Genomic DNA, 14,052 nt, shown 5'->3' with positions numbered 1-14,052 from the left:
TTAGTAGAGACGGGGTTTCACCATGTTAGCCAGGATGGTCTTGATCTCCTGACCTCGTGATCCACCTGCCCTGGCCTCCCAAAGTGCTGGGATTACAGGCGTGAGTCACCGCGCCTGGCCGGTGGCCTCCTTTTTTAAAATTAAAAACATGAACAACTGTTCATCTGCTGGTCAGAATAATAAAGAACTGACTTTCTTTAGATTGTTAACTTCTTAAATGCTAGCACTACTAGCATGCTTTCTTTCTTTCTTTTATAATAATAGTACAGGTTCTGCAAGGTAATATGCCTTTTCTTCTATGGTGAGGTCTCAGCTTCAACACATATTCTAAATTTCTTAGATTTGACACACCTTCTTTGAAAAAATAGGTTTGGCCAAAAGGAGAGCGTTCTATCTAGACTTAAGGTGAGATCTGAGTGATTTTTGAGCAATGCCAGTGAGTGACACTAAATTTGACCCCATTGTCTATCTCTTTACTATTGTAAATAGCATCGTTCCTTTGGGGCCTGAAGAAGATTCTTTCTTGAAGCATGTCCTATCAGAAATGTAAGTACTCAATGGTAGAAGTAATGACAAATGACAGAAACCAACAAAGAATAAGACTCTTTACTTAAATGGATGAGAGAGGAGAGGAGAAAAAGGGAAGATGATGCAGAATTGAGAAGTACTGAAAACTTCACCTCCTTAGAAAATGCCATCTCTGAGGAAGCAGGAATTTTTTCAGCTACAGAATAATTAATGGCAAATAAGATTGCAGAAGACACTAGAGAGGCAGATGATGGGAAACAAAGAGTCTTGGGAAGTCAAGATGGTTTACGTGGAAAGGAAAAGGATGCACTACCATGAACAGTCATGAAAATGCATTTTACTTAAGTTTCTGAAAATGTTAAATTGGAACACAAAATGGAAGACAGTGATAGTTGATAACTGAATCAATCCTATAATAAAAACAACATATAATCATCCAAATAAGGTAACACAAGGAGCATCATAAAGAGCTTCAACCAAGCAAAGCTTCCATTATATCAATGTTCTCATTATCTCACATCACACAAGTAGGAGCCAACCCATTCTCATTCACATTCCTAGCTTCATTTCCATCCCTAAGTATCAGGGTTTCAGGTAGAAAATGGCATCCAGTTGCTCTCAGGGAAAAGCCAGGAATCATCAACAGCCAGTAAGGTTTCTGTGGGCTAGCAGGTGCAGTAATGCTCCCTAGGACCGCAGACACTGCTCAGCTCACTCTCCATCCCACCTCCAGGTTCTTCTTCCTCTATGACTCAAGACACATGTTGGCCTTGGAAATATCCAGAGGAACCTTCAGAGGAAAAAAAAAAAAATTACACCCACTCAATTTAGAACAAAACTGTGAATCCTTATGGCCTTTGTAATCCACATCTCAGACAGTGCCTGGTACATCTCAGGACAGTGCCTGGTACATAGTGAGATACTCAAAATGCTTGTTGAATTGATATTAATCTAACTGAGTAATTTCCTTTCTGGTCTGCCCCCTTTTAGCTTCCTAGCTTTATCTAGTGTCTGTCTCCCACATAAACTTTTATTCCAGCTATCCTAAATTATGTAAGCTTTCCTCAATGTAGTCCTGCTTGCCTTGTTTTCTATCTTCATTAAACATATTGTATTCAGCTAGAATGTTCCTTCCCTTTTATGCCTGGCCAACTGCCTGACCAACTCTTTATTTTTCCCTAGTGACATATCTGAGGTATCTTCTCTCCTGGGATGTCTCTCCTAACTGACAATTTGATTTCAATATTCTTCTCCCTTCCCATCGGACTCTACAAACACCTCTCTCACTGCCTTCTTCTCACTAAGCTGTAATCATTGGTTCACTTATTTATCTGTTCCATTATATTTGATCCTTCCCTATGTGGAGACATGGTCACACTCACTTTTTCATTGAAAGCAAAAAACAGTGCCTGACAACACATAAGTGATAATAAATGTCTGTTTTTTAAAAAATGGAAGTTCTTATTAAATAACAAGAGACTATTAGATCTACTTTTAGTGCAATTTGATTTCTCTACTTAAAATTAAGTTTTATAAACAAAGATCTTTGGTATATTGATTAAATATATCTAGAAGGAAATAGAGAATGCCCTGAAAATTTTTATTTCTCTGGTATTATTTTGATGGGATATACTACAAAATCAAAGAGAAAATATTTTCTCTCATACCTCAAATAATTGTGAATTTATCCTTTCTTTAAACCATAAAGATGAATGAACAAAATACCTAAGATGGGGGTTGTGAAGAATATAGTCAAGCTTCAGATTGAGGTCTAAAGGCCATTCAATGATGACAAAGAAGAAAGGTTAATAATACCATGTTGGAAATCCTTTGAATCCTGCAAAAAAGAGCTACGCAAATTCACTGTCGATGACAAAGGTATGGCTAAATAACCATTAAAACATTTCAACATGTTGTCTTTCCAAAAAAATAATTATTATAGAATACAGATGTTGTGCAGTTAGACCATAAATATAGTGTACTGCTTAACCTGTTTGGTATCTGAGTTTCATCATCTCTAAAATAAAGCATCCCTAGGTTCTCCTCTAGCTAGCTCAGATACACCTGAATAACAGTAGCTTAAACACATGGATCTTCTATTGTTGAGCATTTTTCATATAACAATGAGTCTACTAGTGGACAAGCCCAATCTGAGCCAGCTTCTAGATTATGGCATCCAGGTCTTGGGGTCCTGCTGTTCTTCAGCTCTGCTATCCTTCGCATGTGGTCTTCATCTTCCTGTTTGCAAGATGGCTACCATACTTATGGGCATAAGGTTTGCATTTCAGAAAGGAAGAGAGAAGAGGAAGTGGGAAGAGCAAAGGAATTTAGCCCGTTAAGGTTGTACCTTTCAAAACATTTTCTGGAATACTTATTCAATGACTCCCAGTTATTTTTATTGTTTCAAACCAAGGCACATGTTCAACAATAGCTACAAAAGAGGCTGAGGAAGTAAGTTTTTTGACTGGACACACTGCTGACCTTCAAGAAATCAATGTTCTATTAGTTCATTAACAACGGGGTATGGATGTTGGATAGGCCACTAGCAGTGTCTTCTACACGGTTGTAGCACTCTCCAGATTCATTTACATTACCCTCTCCTCCTTTTAAATGCATGCTGCTGTGATTAGGTGAGTCACAATGCAGTTAGTTACAATTATAACTATTACACAAGTTCCAGAGTGCTTTTCAGGAGAAAAAAGCAATGGAAACATTGTACTCAGTGACCAACATCTCCCTATCTTTCTCTCTTTCCTCCCTTCCCCAGTCTCTGCAACCTCATCAATATGTACAATTACAACAGGTCAATTAAAAACACTAATGGGAAAATTAGTTTCAAATATGTAAAGGATGTAATAAAGTAGAAATGGAAAAGGTTTGTGGAAAAAAGTACATCATAGTATGCTAAATATTACAACTGAGAGATGGCCAACAAACAAGTAAAGCAATTGTCTCCCTAATGAATGAAAAAATAAAAAAGGAAGGAAGGAAGGAAGGAAGGAAGGAAGGAAGGAAGGAAGGAAGGAAGGAGGGANAAGGAAGGAAGGAAGGAAGGAAGGAAGGAAGGAAGGAAGGAAGGAAGGAAGGAAGGAGAGAGGGAGGGAGGGAAGGCAGGAAGGAAGGAAGAAAGGAAGGAAGGAAGGAAGGAGGGGGGAGCGAGGGACAAAGGGAGGGAGAAAGGGAAGGAGGGAGGGAAGGGAGGAAGGAAATGAAACGGCACTTTTCTCATACACTGAAAAATTAAAACTAACAGTACCTAATATCAAAAGTTATGAAGGGTAGAAGAAAACAAGCAATCTCATAAACTTCTAGTGGGATTATAAATCAGCACATCATTTTTTCAGGAAAATGTTGCAGTATTTATAAAATAATGTGTATTCGACACATTATTGTTGAATAATTATATTCAACATTTTGACTTCTGAGTCTGGCTCCCAGATTTATACTTGCAAAGGACAAAGAAGCATATTTTAATTGCAATATTCTATATAATGGTGAAAAGTTGTAAACAAATAAATGACCATCAAGAAGAAAAGAAATATATAATTGTATATTCATTCTATAGACATCTTGAAGCTCTTGAAAAGAATTAGGTAAATATGTCTATGGACATGAGGGGTGATCTATGGCAAACAGTTAAGTGGAAATTGGAGAACAAAGTGTATCATTTTATATTATTTTTAGTAAAATATAAGCAACAAAATTGTCTGTGTAGTCATGTGTCTAGATGTTTATATGTTTGATGTGTATATGAAAAGGGCTGGAATAGCGCATCCTAAACTTTTAACAGTAGCAACCACAGGGAAAAGGAAGTAGAAGATTGGAAATGAAGGAGGAGCCCTATGTTTTACTTCGTCTAGCATTTTTAAATTTTTTTAACAATGAATGCGTTTTTGATTAAAGAAATCAATTAAATTTTTAAACATTTTTTGTTTGAGAGATTGATGTCTCAACCTGGGAAACAAAGAGTAATGGAGAAATGAAACCACAACGCATCCCATCTCGTGCAGCCCAATTGCCCCGGAGGTCAGATGCCAGGCTAATTAAGAAACGAAGGCCATATAAAATCAGTGCCCAAACCCATGTCTTGAAGTTTTTCCCTTATGTTTTCTTCTAGTAGGTTTATAGTTTCAGGTTTAATGCTTCGGCCTGTAACCCATTTTTAGTTCATTCTTGTATAAGTGGCGAGATAAGGGCTGAATTGTATTCTTCTACATGTGGGTAACCACTCTTTCAGCACCATTAATTGAGAAAACAATCCTTTCCCAACTGTGTGCTCTTAGTACCTTTATCCAAAATCAATTGACCATAGATATGTGGGTTTGTTTCTGGGCTCTCAATCTTGTTCCACTGCTAAGATGTGTTGTTTGTAAGCTAGTACAATGCTGTTTTAATTGCTGTATCTTTGTAGGATATTGCAGAATTAGGTAGTGTGATGCCTCCAGGCTTTCTTCTTTTTGTTCATGATTGCTTTGACTATTTGGCATCTTTCATGGTTCCACACAAATTTTAGGATTGTTTTTATTTCTTGGATACGACCCAAAAACACAGCTAACAAAAGCAAAAAATAGACAAATGAGATTGCATAAAACCTTGTAAAAAAAATTCTGCACAGCAAAGGAAATAATGAACAGATTGAAGAGACAACCCATGGATTGAGAGAATGTACTTGCAAACAATGAAACACTAATATCTGAAACATGTAAGAAACTCATACTACTCAATAGCAAGAAAATAAATAATCCAATTTTTAAAACAGGCAAATAAACTGAACAGATATTTCTCTAAAGAAGCCAACAGATATATGAACAAATGTTCAACATCACTAATAATCAGGGAAATAAAAAGTAAAACTGAAATGAGGTATTACCTCATACCTGTCAGAATGGCTGTTATAGAAAAAATGAAAGATTACAAGTGTTGGCAAGGATGGGGAGAAAAGGGGACCCTGGTCCCTGATACAGTATTAGTGAGAATGTAAATGAGTACAGCTACTATGGAAAACACTATAGAGGTTCCTCAAAGAATTAAAAATACAACTACCTTATGATCTGGCAATTCCACTTCTGGGTATATACCCAAAGGAGTTGAAATCAATATGTCAAAGTGATATCTGCACCTCCATCTTCATTGCAGCATTACTCATAAGGTATGGAAGCAACATAAGTTTTCTCAAGGAATCAATGGATAAAGAAAATATGGTCTATATACACAATAGAATACTATACAGCCTTTTAAAAGAGGGAAATACTGTCGTTTGTGACAACATGGACAACCTGGATGATATTATGCTAAGTTAAATAAGCCATGCAAAGACATACAAATACTGCATAATCTCACTTACATGTGGAATCTAAAAAAGTCAAACTTATAGAAGTAAAGAGTCAAATGGTGGTTACCAGAAGCTAGAGCAAGAGTCGGGGGTTTGTGAAAAAGGAGCTAGATGTTGGCCAATAGATACAAAACTTCAGTCAAAGAGGAATAGTAAGTTTTAGTGATCTATTTCACAGCATCATGACTATAGTTAATAATAACATATTGTGGCCAGGCATGGTGGCTCACGCCTGTAATTCCAGCATTTTGGGAGGCCGAGGCAGGTAGATCATGAGGTCAAGAGATCAAGACCATTCTGGCCAACATGGTGAAACCCCGTCTCTACCAAAAATACAAAAATTAGCCAGGCGTGGTGGCGCGTGCCTGTAGTCCCAGCTACTTGGGAGGCTGAGGCAGGAGAATCACTTGAACCTGGGAGGCAGAGATTGCAGTGAACTGAGATTATGCCACTATACTCCAGTCTGGCAGCAGAGCAAGGCTCCATCTCAAAAAAATAATAATAACAACAGCAATAATAATATATGGTATATTTCAACATTGCTAAAGAGTATATTTTAAATATTTTCTACCAAAAAAATAAGTGAGGTAATAGATATGTTAACTGGCTTGATTTAATCATTCAGCAGTATATTTATACATTAAAACATTACATTGTATACACTGTACCTCCTAGATATACAATTATTATTAATAATGCAATTATTATATTTCAATTAAGATTAAGATTTTTGAAGAAAAAAAATAAAAAAAGGAAATCAAGGCCTGACCAATGGAGGCAGAATTTAGCTAACGCTCAGTCTTCCCAGAACAAAAATTTAAAGGAGGATCTCTTTTTCTGCCTAAATTTATTTCAAATTTCACAACTGCACAGATAGTGAATGTATTAGTCTGTTTTACACAGCCATAAAGACATATCTGAGACAGGGTAATTTAAAAAGGAAAGAGGTTTAATTGACTCAAAATTCCACATGGCTGAGGAACCCTCAGGAAACTTACAGTTGTGGCAGAAGGGGAAGCAGGCACATCTTACATGGTGTAGGCAAGAGACAGGGAGCAAGAGCGGGGAAAACTGCCTTATAAACCATCAGCTCTTGTGAGAACTCACTCACTTTCATGAGAACAGCATGGAGGAAACCCGCCCCATGATTCAAGCACCTCCCACCTGGTCTCTCCCTGGACACACAGGGATTATGGGGATTACAGTTCAAAATGAGATTTGGGTGGGAACACAGAGCCAAACCATATCAGTAAGTGAAACGAAATAAGAAAATGAAAGCACATTATCAATTTTTCTGAAAATGAAAACTTCAAAACACCTCTAACTTAATGCACCAACGTTGAGCACTAAAGGGAATACCAAAAATCTTTGCTAACACAATATTAAAATGTTAGTGGACCTCAAATAGTAATGCGGTGAACATTTTTAAAGAAAACATTGTACCTCCATAAATGGTGCAAGTGTAATCAGAACACTTAAAAATGAGCTCACTTTTTTTATGATGTACATCTTAAACCTCCAAATTTATATTACTCTAGATTTTCTCAATATACAAATGGTTTTAAAGGCTAAAATTTCCTTTTTCTTGTTAATTTGGAAAATACATATATACTGAAATAGGAAATAATAGAACAAACACCACCCACTGAACTATGAATAGTCTGCCATATTTGGTTCTTATATTTTCTTTATTAAAGGAAATAAAATATTAAAATTAAATTTGTCTTTCCCCAGTTACATTCTCTTTCCTACCTCTCCGTAGAAATTTATTAACCAAAATTCAATATATGTATGCTTTAAAAAATAATCATACCATACATATATGAATTCATATATTTTGTATATTTTTTATTTTACATAAAAGTTGTCATTGTTAAATATTTTTGTACAATTTAGGTTTGTTTTGAAATAGGGTCTCACTCTGTTGCGCAGGCTGGAGTACAGTGGAGCAATCATGGCTCACAGCAGCCTCAGCCTCCCAGGTTCAAGCCTCAGCTTCCTGAGTAGTTGGTACTCCAGGCACCCGACTAACTTTTTTTATTATTTGTAGAGACAAAGTCGCACTATATTGCCCAGGCTGATTTTTTTTATTCAATGTTATTTTTTACCTTATCTATCCATCTTAATATACAGACCGTTTATTCATTTTAATTGCAGTGGAATATTCAAATTTTATTTTCAATGTATTTCTTATATAATGTCATTATCACAAATGAACTTTTATATAATGACTTTTTTCTGCTTTCTCATCTCCACCCCTTTCTAGACTTTCATCTCAACACACACACACACACACACACACACACACACATCCGCGCGCGCGCACACACACACAGCTTTAATTTTAGACCTCTTAAACGTCAAATTCTGTTAGTGGATGTTCTGGAATCCAGCTAACCCTCTTATGGCATATAAAGGCTAAGATAAGTGTGGACAAGAAACCTCTGAACTTGTTTCAATCTCTCTTTGGGTACACTAATTACATACAACTCAGAAATGTTTTGCACTGAGTGTGAATATATAAAAATTTGAGGACTATATTTAGAATGTCATGTTTGTCTTCTCAAAGAGATAATAGTTAAAATAGAATCTTAAGACAAAAACTAACAGATAGGGTGTATAAATCACTGACTTAACAGGGTGTTTCCACTGACAATGCTTTTCAGCTGTGCAATTTGGAAAGAAAAATGAAAAGGAAAAGTGAGCTCATCAGTTCACTCGGAAAACTAAACTCTTTCACAAAAGTTTGCTGTTGGAATTGAGATTGTTTTGGATGAAAAAATGCTGCAGCCTCCCAGTCTCTAGTTCCCATTTCTTCCATTTCTGGATGTAATTAGCTTTATATTATTTTCCTTTACACACACACACACACACACACACACACACACACACACAATGTCAAACTACAAGCCTGAGTATTCAAAATAATTTAACTATATTTTATGAGTAAGATTGTATTTCCCTTACATATTATGGCAAATCTATTACTTCTACTTAATTTGTACTTCACAACTTAATGTCAATCACTTTAAAATAACTAAGTGCATAGAAAAGGAGAAGTTCAAACTAATTTTCATCACTTCCCCTCAAAAACATCATGATTTACTTTATAGTCACCTACAGACTAATTATATTTGTAGAACTTTATATATCACAGGGATTTTATGTTACACGATTTATCTGAACAAAACTGTACCATGTAGGCTATAAGATGACAGAAAATAACAACAATAAAGAGCCAAAATGATTCTTGTTCTCAGGAAGTTAACATTCTAATAGGTGAAATGACAGAGACAGAAATAAAAGCAGCTTTGACTGCAGATGTGTTTCAATGGGGAAGAAGAGGACATTTTACCTGGGAGAAAAAAATGCAGCTGGAAGCTAATGCAGGGTTCTATCAACTATCCTCATCAATAAAGAAGACATCGTGGGACAGGCCAGACAGGAGACTGAGAATTCTGAAACCTTAGTCCCCATCTTGGCTTGGTCCTTACGGACTAGCATCATGCCTGACACATAATGGGTGCCAATGAAAATGTGTTGATATACCGTATAGCCTTGAGAATGTCACAGTTTCTCAGCCTTTGTTCCTCCCCCACAAAGGGGAGTAAGAGATCACTCATAAGGTTCTTGTGAAGATCAAATAAGACAATATATGTGAAAGTATACGTAGTAAACTCTAAGGCACCAGAAATATATTGTATATCATTCTTGGAGGAGTTTAAAAATATGTCACAAAATCTTTGAAGTTGGTACATCATGCTATGAAGTGACTTCTGTATGAAAAAATGTTGGCCTGTGGTGGGGGATGGGGAAAAGAAAAAGCTTAGCCTGTTGTTACCCTCTTCCTTTGGCCTCAGCAACTTCCACCCCATCCATGTGCCCCTCCCTTAGTGGGCAGTAGGTAGTGGACTTACAGACTTGTGAATTCCTTCCCCAGTGGTGACTGGGACTTTTCCCAGAAGAATGTGAAGCACAGAATACCTCCATGTTCAAAAAAAAATAACACCAAACTGAAGCCAACCCGTGTTTCCTCTATAGGGTTCCAGCACAATAACTTTAGGGAAGAAAAGAAGATGATTTAACAACTGAGGTTTTCTCTTTTTTTTTATTGGTTGGTTGGATGGTTGGTTTCTTAATATCAGATGGGTAATGTGCAAATGTGGTAACAAGGTTGGAGGGCAGCATATCTCACACATGAGCGTAAATACCCAATCATCACACATAAGTTGCAAAAGGATCAACGTCTGCGTTTCGTGAAGCTGTGAGGTTTTCTGTTATTTTAAATCCCCATGATAGGTCAGAACCCTTTGCTAGGCATAGTGGAAGAGACGGGTGTACATTATGTACAATTCCCGTGTTCTGTGGTAGCCTAAGGAAAGATGCCCAGATCTGGAAATAAAACACAGCACCATAATGACAGTGATCAAGAGGTAATGAGGAACCTGCTCACACTGTTTAGACTCTGATTACACCCTCAGAGATAAAATTCACAGTCCAAGAATAGGACCATTCTGAGCATATGGCATTGACCAAACCTTCTTTACAAAACCTCATAACAGGCATTGTGTGAATACATCAGCGTACCATATTTCATGTGCTAATCTTTTCATGACGGTCTCATGCTATAGTATTTCAGTGATGGTGTAAAGAGAAGAAATGTGATTAAACCAAAGGGGGAGATGTAGGGGTTATCCTCAGGAAAAAGAGAAAAGGAAAGTGGAAATACGATGGTCCTTAGTTGAGCAGATAAAACAGACTAAGCAGAATAAAGGACAATGTATGGTGCTCATTCCATCTGGGCATAGTTGAGACAGCTATTTAATAGAGTATTTTGTTTTTGGCAGACTTTCTGTTTAAACAGGAACTGTGTGCATATTAATAGTAACCCTCCACATATGAATCAGCTTGGTTCTAGCTACAAGGCATTATTTTCAAACATGCCAATACCTGTAAAATGCTGAAGTTACCACAAAAATTTAAAAATCAGTAATGCCCTATAAATCTCCATGAGTTTTATGATTCATTCCTTATCAATCAAACTAGTTAGGATTTTTTAAACCTTTGGTTTACATTCTTTTTCCTCATCTGTGATATAATAACATGCAGCTAATACACTTATTATTATGACATTTTGCAGAGTCCCACACACAGCTTTTGCTCCTTTTCCTTTTTCTTCATCTCTTCCTTTGGTCTGTGGTATATGCCTACACCGATGTGTGTAGGGTGCCATAAAACAAAGTGGAGTGAGTAAAAAGAGATGATGATTATGAAGAATAAATAGAGATTATTTTAAAAGTGGAAAAGTTCTTGGGTAGGTAGTTTTCAAAAAGTACCATAAACTGAGTTTCTGAAGAAAGATAACTTGTTTCCCTGAAAGTATTTTCCTTCTTTTACCCATTACCTTGCCCATCTTCCCGTGAGTTCTTTCTCTAACTATACTCTTCTTTGCTCTCAGATGCTTTTTTTTCTTTCTCTAATTTTTTTTCTTCTACTACTATTTTTTTCTTCTGTTTTACTCTCACTATTGGAGACTACTGCTAAATTGTTTACTCTATTATTTCCCATAGAATATTTCATGAGAATTCTGCTTGTGGGTGAGCTTCAGTGTGTTTAGATGTAAGCAGGTGAATACAATGCAGTTTGGAATCCACATCATAAAGCAAATCACTCTAAAGCAGATGGCATTTTCCCATGGGAAAATGTTTGCAGATTGGGGTTTTCATTCCTAACCAAACACGGCCTCAAATGAATCATAGACATGACCAACAATATGTCTTTAAAGTGAAGATATGACTATAAATTACTAGAAAAGAAAGTTAAGTTTTAAATCCTAAGAAGTGGATTTTAAATGTATAAATTGATTATTCTATTATGAACCTCTATTATGAAATAAGCCTCCAGACAAAACAAAAGATTGTCTTTAATTTAGTCTAACTCTAATGTGCAAAGTATAAAAACATGTAATTATTTGACAATTAATGATCTAGTATTTTTTTAACTGAAAGCAAAGTGCTCATCTAATTCAATAATGTACTCATTGGTTTTTATTTACTGATGAAGAAATGAATTATATTTTCCATCTTAGTATAGAAAATGGATTAGAAGGATTGTTTAAATGCCTCAAGTTTCTTTAAAAACTAAGTCATGGATTTCTTTTCAGCCTATTTATGAATATAATGGTTTCTGTTTACTGTGTTCATGAGTTAAAACTCTAATACCTGTTACGTAAGTCTCCTACAGCACCAGGATGTGTATTAGTCTCTGAAACAAAGCCGTAAGTAAATCAAGAAAACTGTTGAAATTTCCAGAGAGTATAGCTAAGTGTAATTAGCAATTACAGTCAGCCCTCTGAATCCATGGGTTCCACATTCTTGGATTCAACCAACCAAGGATTTAAAACATTTGGGAAAAAAATAGTAAAAAACAAAACAAAACAAGATAACACAAAAAAAATAAATAAATAAATAAATAAATAAATAAATAAATAAATAAAACAACTATTTATACAGCATATACATTGTATTCTGTTATTATAAGTACTCTAGAGATGATTTAAAGTATACAGAAAGATGTGCATAGGTTACATGCAGATACTATGCCATGCTCTATCGAGGAATTGAGCATCTATGAATTTTGTTAGTGGAGGGATGTGGTGTCCTGGAATCAATTTTCTATGGATATGTTCTCAGTACTACTACTGAAATTTATTACTTTTCACATCATAACTATCTATAATGCTCATACTCAAAGAAATTATCTCAGTTTTAGGACTCAAGAGTTAGGAGTTTGTTCTCTTTCATATAACCCTGGAGATGAGGAATTCATGACACAGACTCAGTTAAGGGCTTTTCAACCTAACTCCTTTGGTGATTACTACAGTTTTGATGCTTCTTCCTGAATTAAGTATGCATATAGATGTCAAAACAATCAACTAAAAGGGCTTTGGGAAGCAAAACAAGACATAAATGCATATAAATTTCCTAAGTCCAAAAAGCCACTCTTGCTCACAAAACGAGTATTGATTGCATTCAAACTGACCTATGTAAGCATGTCTTCTGATGATCTATGGCACAACAAAGAAAATCCCATATATATAATTTGTATGTGTTACTAGCTGTGTTTGGCTCTTTGAGTCTTAAAAACTGTGCGAGTAGCATTTGGAAATTAATAAAAATCATTGAGAGGTAGATAATGGGGCAAGCTATATTCTCCAAAGAGATCCAGTAATCTGTGCTCTGTGCTGATATAGATTAGAGATAATGCTCTATAAAGCAGCACTTGGTAAAATATGCTGCAAGCAGAAGATGGTCAATAAATGTGGTTGTCTATTAAGCTGTGAAAGGGTCCTCCTGTGGAATATACATAATCTCTATTCTCCAAAGTCTTCAAAGATGTTTTCTGATAGCACAAAACTTCTTCTTATTTTTACAAAATGGCAATGACTAGATGGATTTTGCCTGTTTTCAGGAGACTTGGGGTCCAGAAATCACTGCATTTCTCAGGGAATGTTACCTGGTGGAACTACTGGTGGATGAAATAATAAAGCTAGGTCGTAGGACAAGTATAACAATCAACTTTACACTGAATTGAGGGTCTCCCTGTAAATTAAAAAATGTGTGGCAAGTTCTTTCTTATTAAAAAAATTATAATAGAATGGCAATGAATATAAAAATAGTGATAGCATTAGAAAATTTTCTATAGATACTAAAACTAGAGAGTGAAAATCTAAGTATTTTGCTACATCAACAATATTATGTCAGACCAATATCATGTGTCTTCTGAGAAAGACACATCATCATCTTGTTGGTATTCCTGCCTAAATACTGTATAAACTGAATATAATCATGAGGAAACTAGACAAACCCAAACCGAGGGACTTTCTACACAGTAGCAAGTGTAGAAAGTATTAAGGACAAGAAACACAGAGAAAGTATAGAAATTATTCTAGATTAAAGAACACAAAAAGACATAGCAATGGTGTGAAGTACGTGATCTTGGGATACATTCTAGACTAGTAGAAAACAAAAACTATCAAGGATATTCGTGAGATACTCAATGAAATTTGAATCTGCATTGTGGACTAGAGTAATTTATAAACACCAAATTCCCTGATTTTAATAAATATACTGAATATATTGTGGTCATGAAAGAGACTGTACTTAGGAAATAATCACTGAATTTTTAGAGGT

The 14,052-nt window shown here is 35.7% G+C and overlaps 1 non-coding gene across 1 annotated transcript; it reads right to left on the bottom strand.

Moving 5' to 3' along the window:
- Window positions 1–9,999: 9,999 nt before the first annotated feature.
- LOC112624007 lies at window positions 10,000–10,101 on the bottom strand. Its single transcript, XR_003119337.1, has one exon. It is a non-coding gene; the product is annotated as a small nucleolar RNA U13 (small nucleolar RNA).
- Between the last annotated feature and the right edge of the window lie 3,951 nt (window positions 10,102–14,052).

The sequence above is a fragment of the Theropithecus gelada genome, chromosome 4 (genome assembly GCF_003255815.1).
Source record: "Theropithecus gelada isolate Dixy chromosome 4, Tgel_1.0, whole genome shotgun sequence".
NCBI lineage: Eukaryota > Metazoa > Chordata > Mammalia > Primates > Cercopithecidae > Theropithecus > Theropithecus gelada.
The sequence above is the reverse complement of the archived record's forward strand: the minus strand, read 5'-3'. Positions and strand labels throughout refer to the sequence as shown.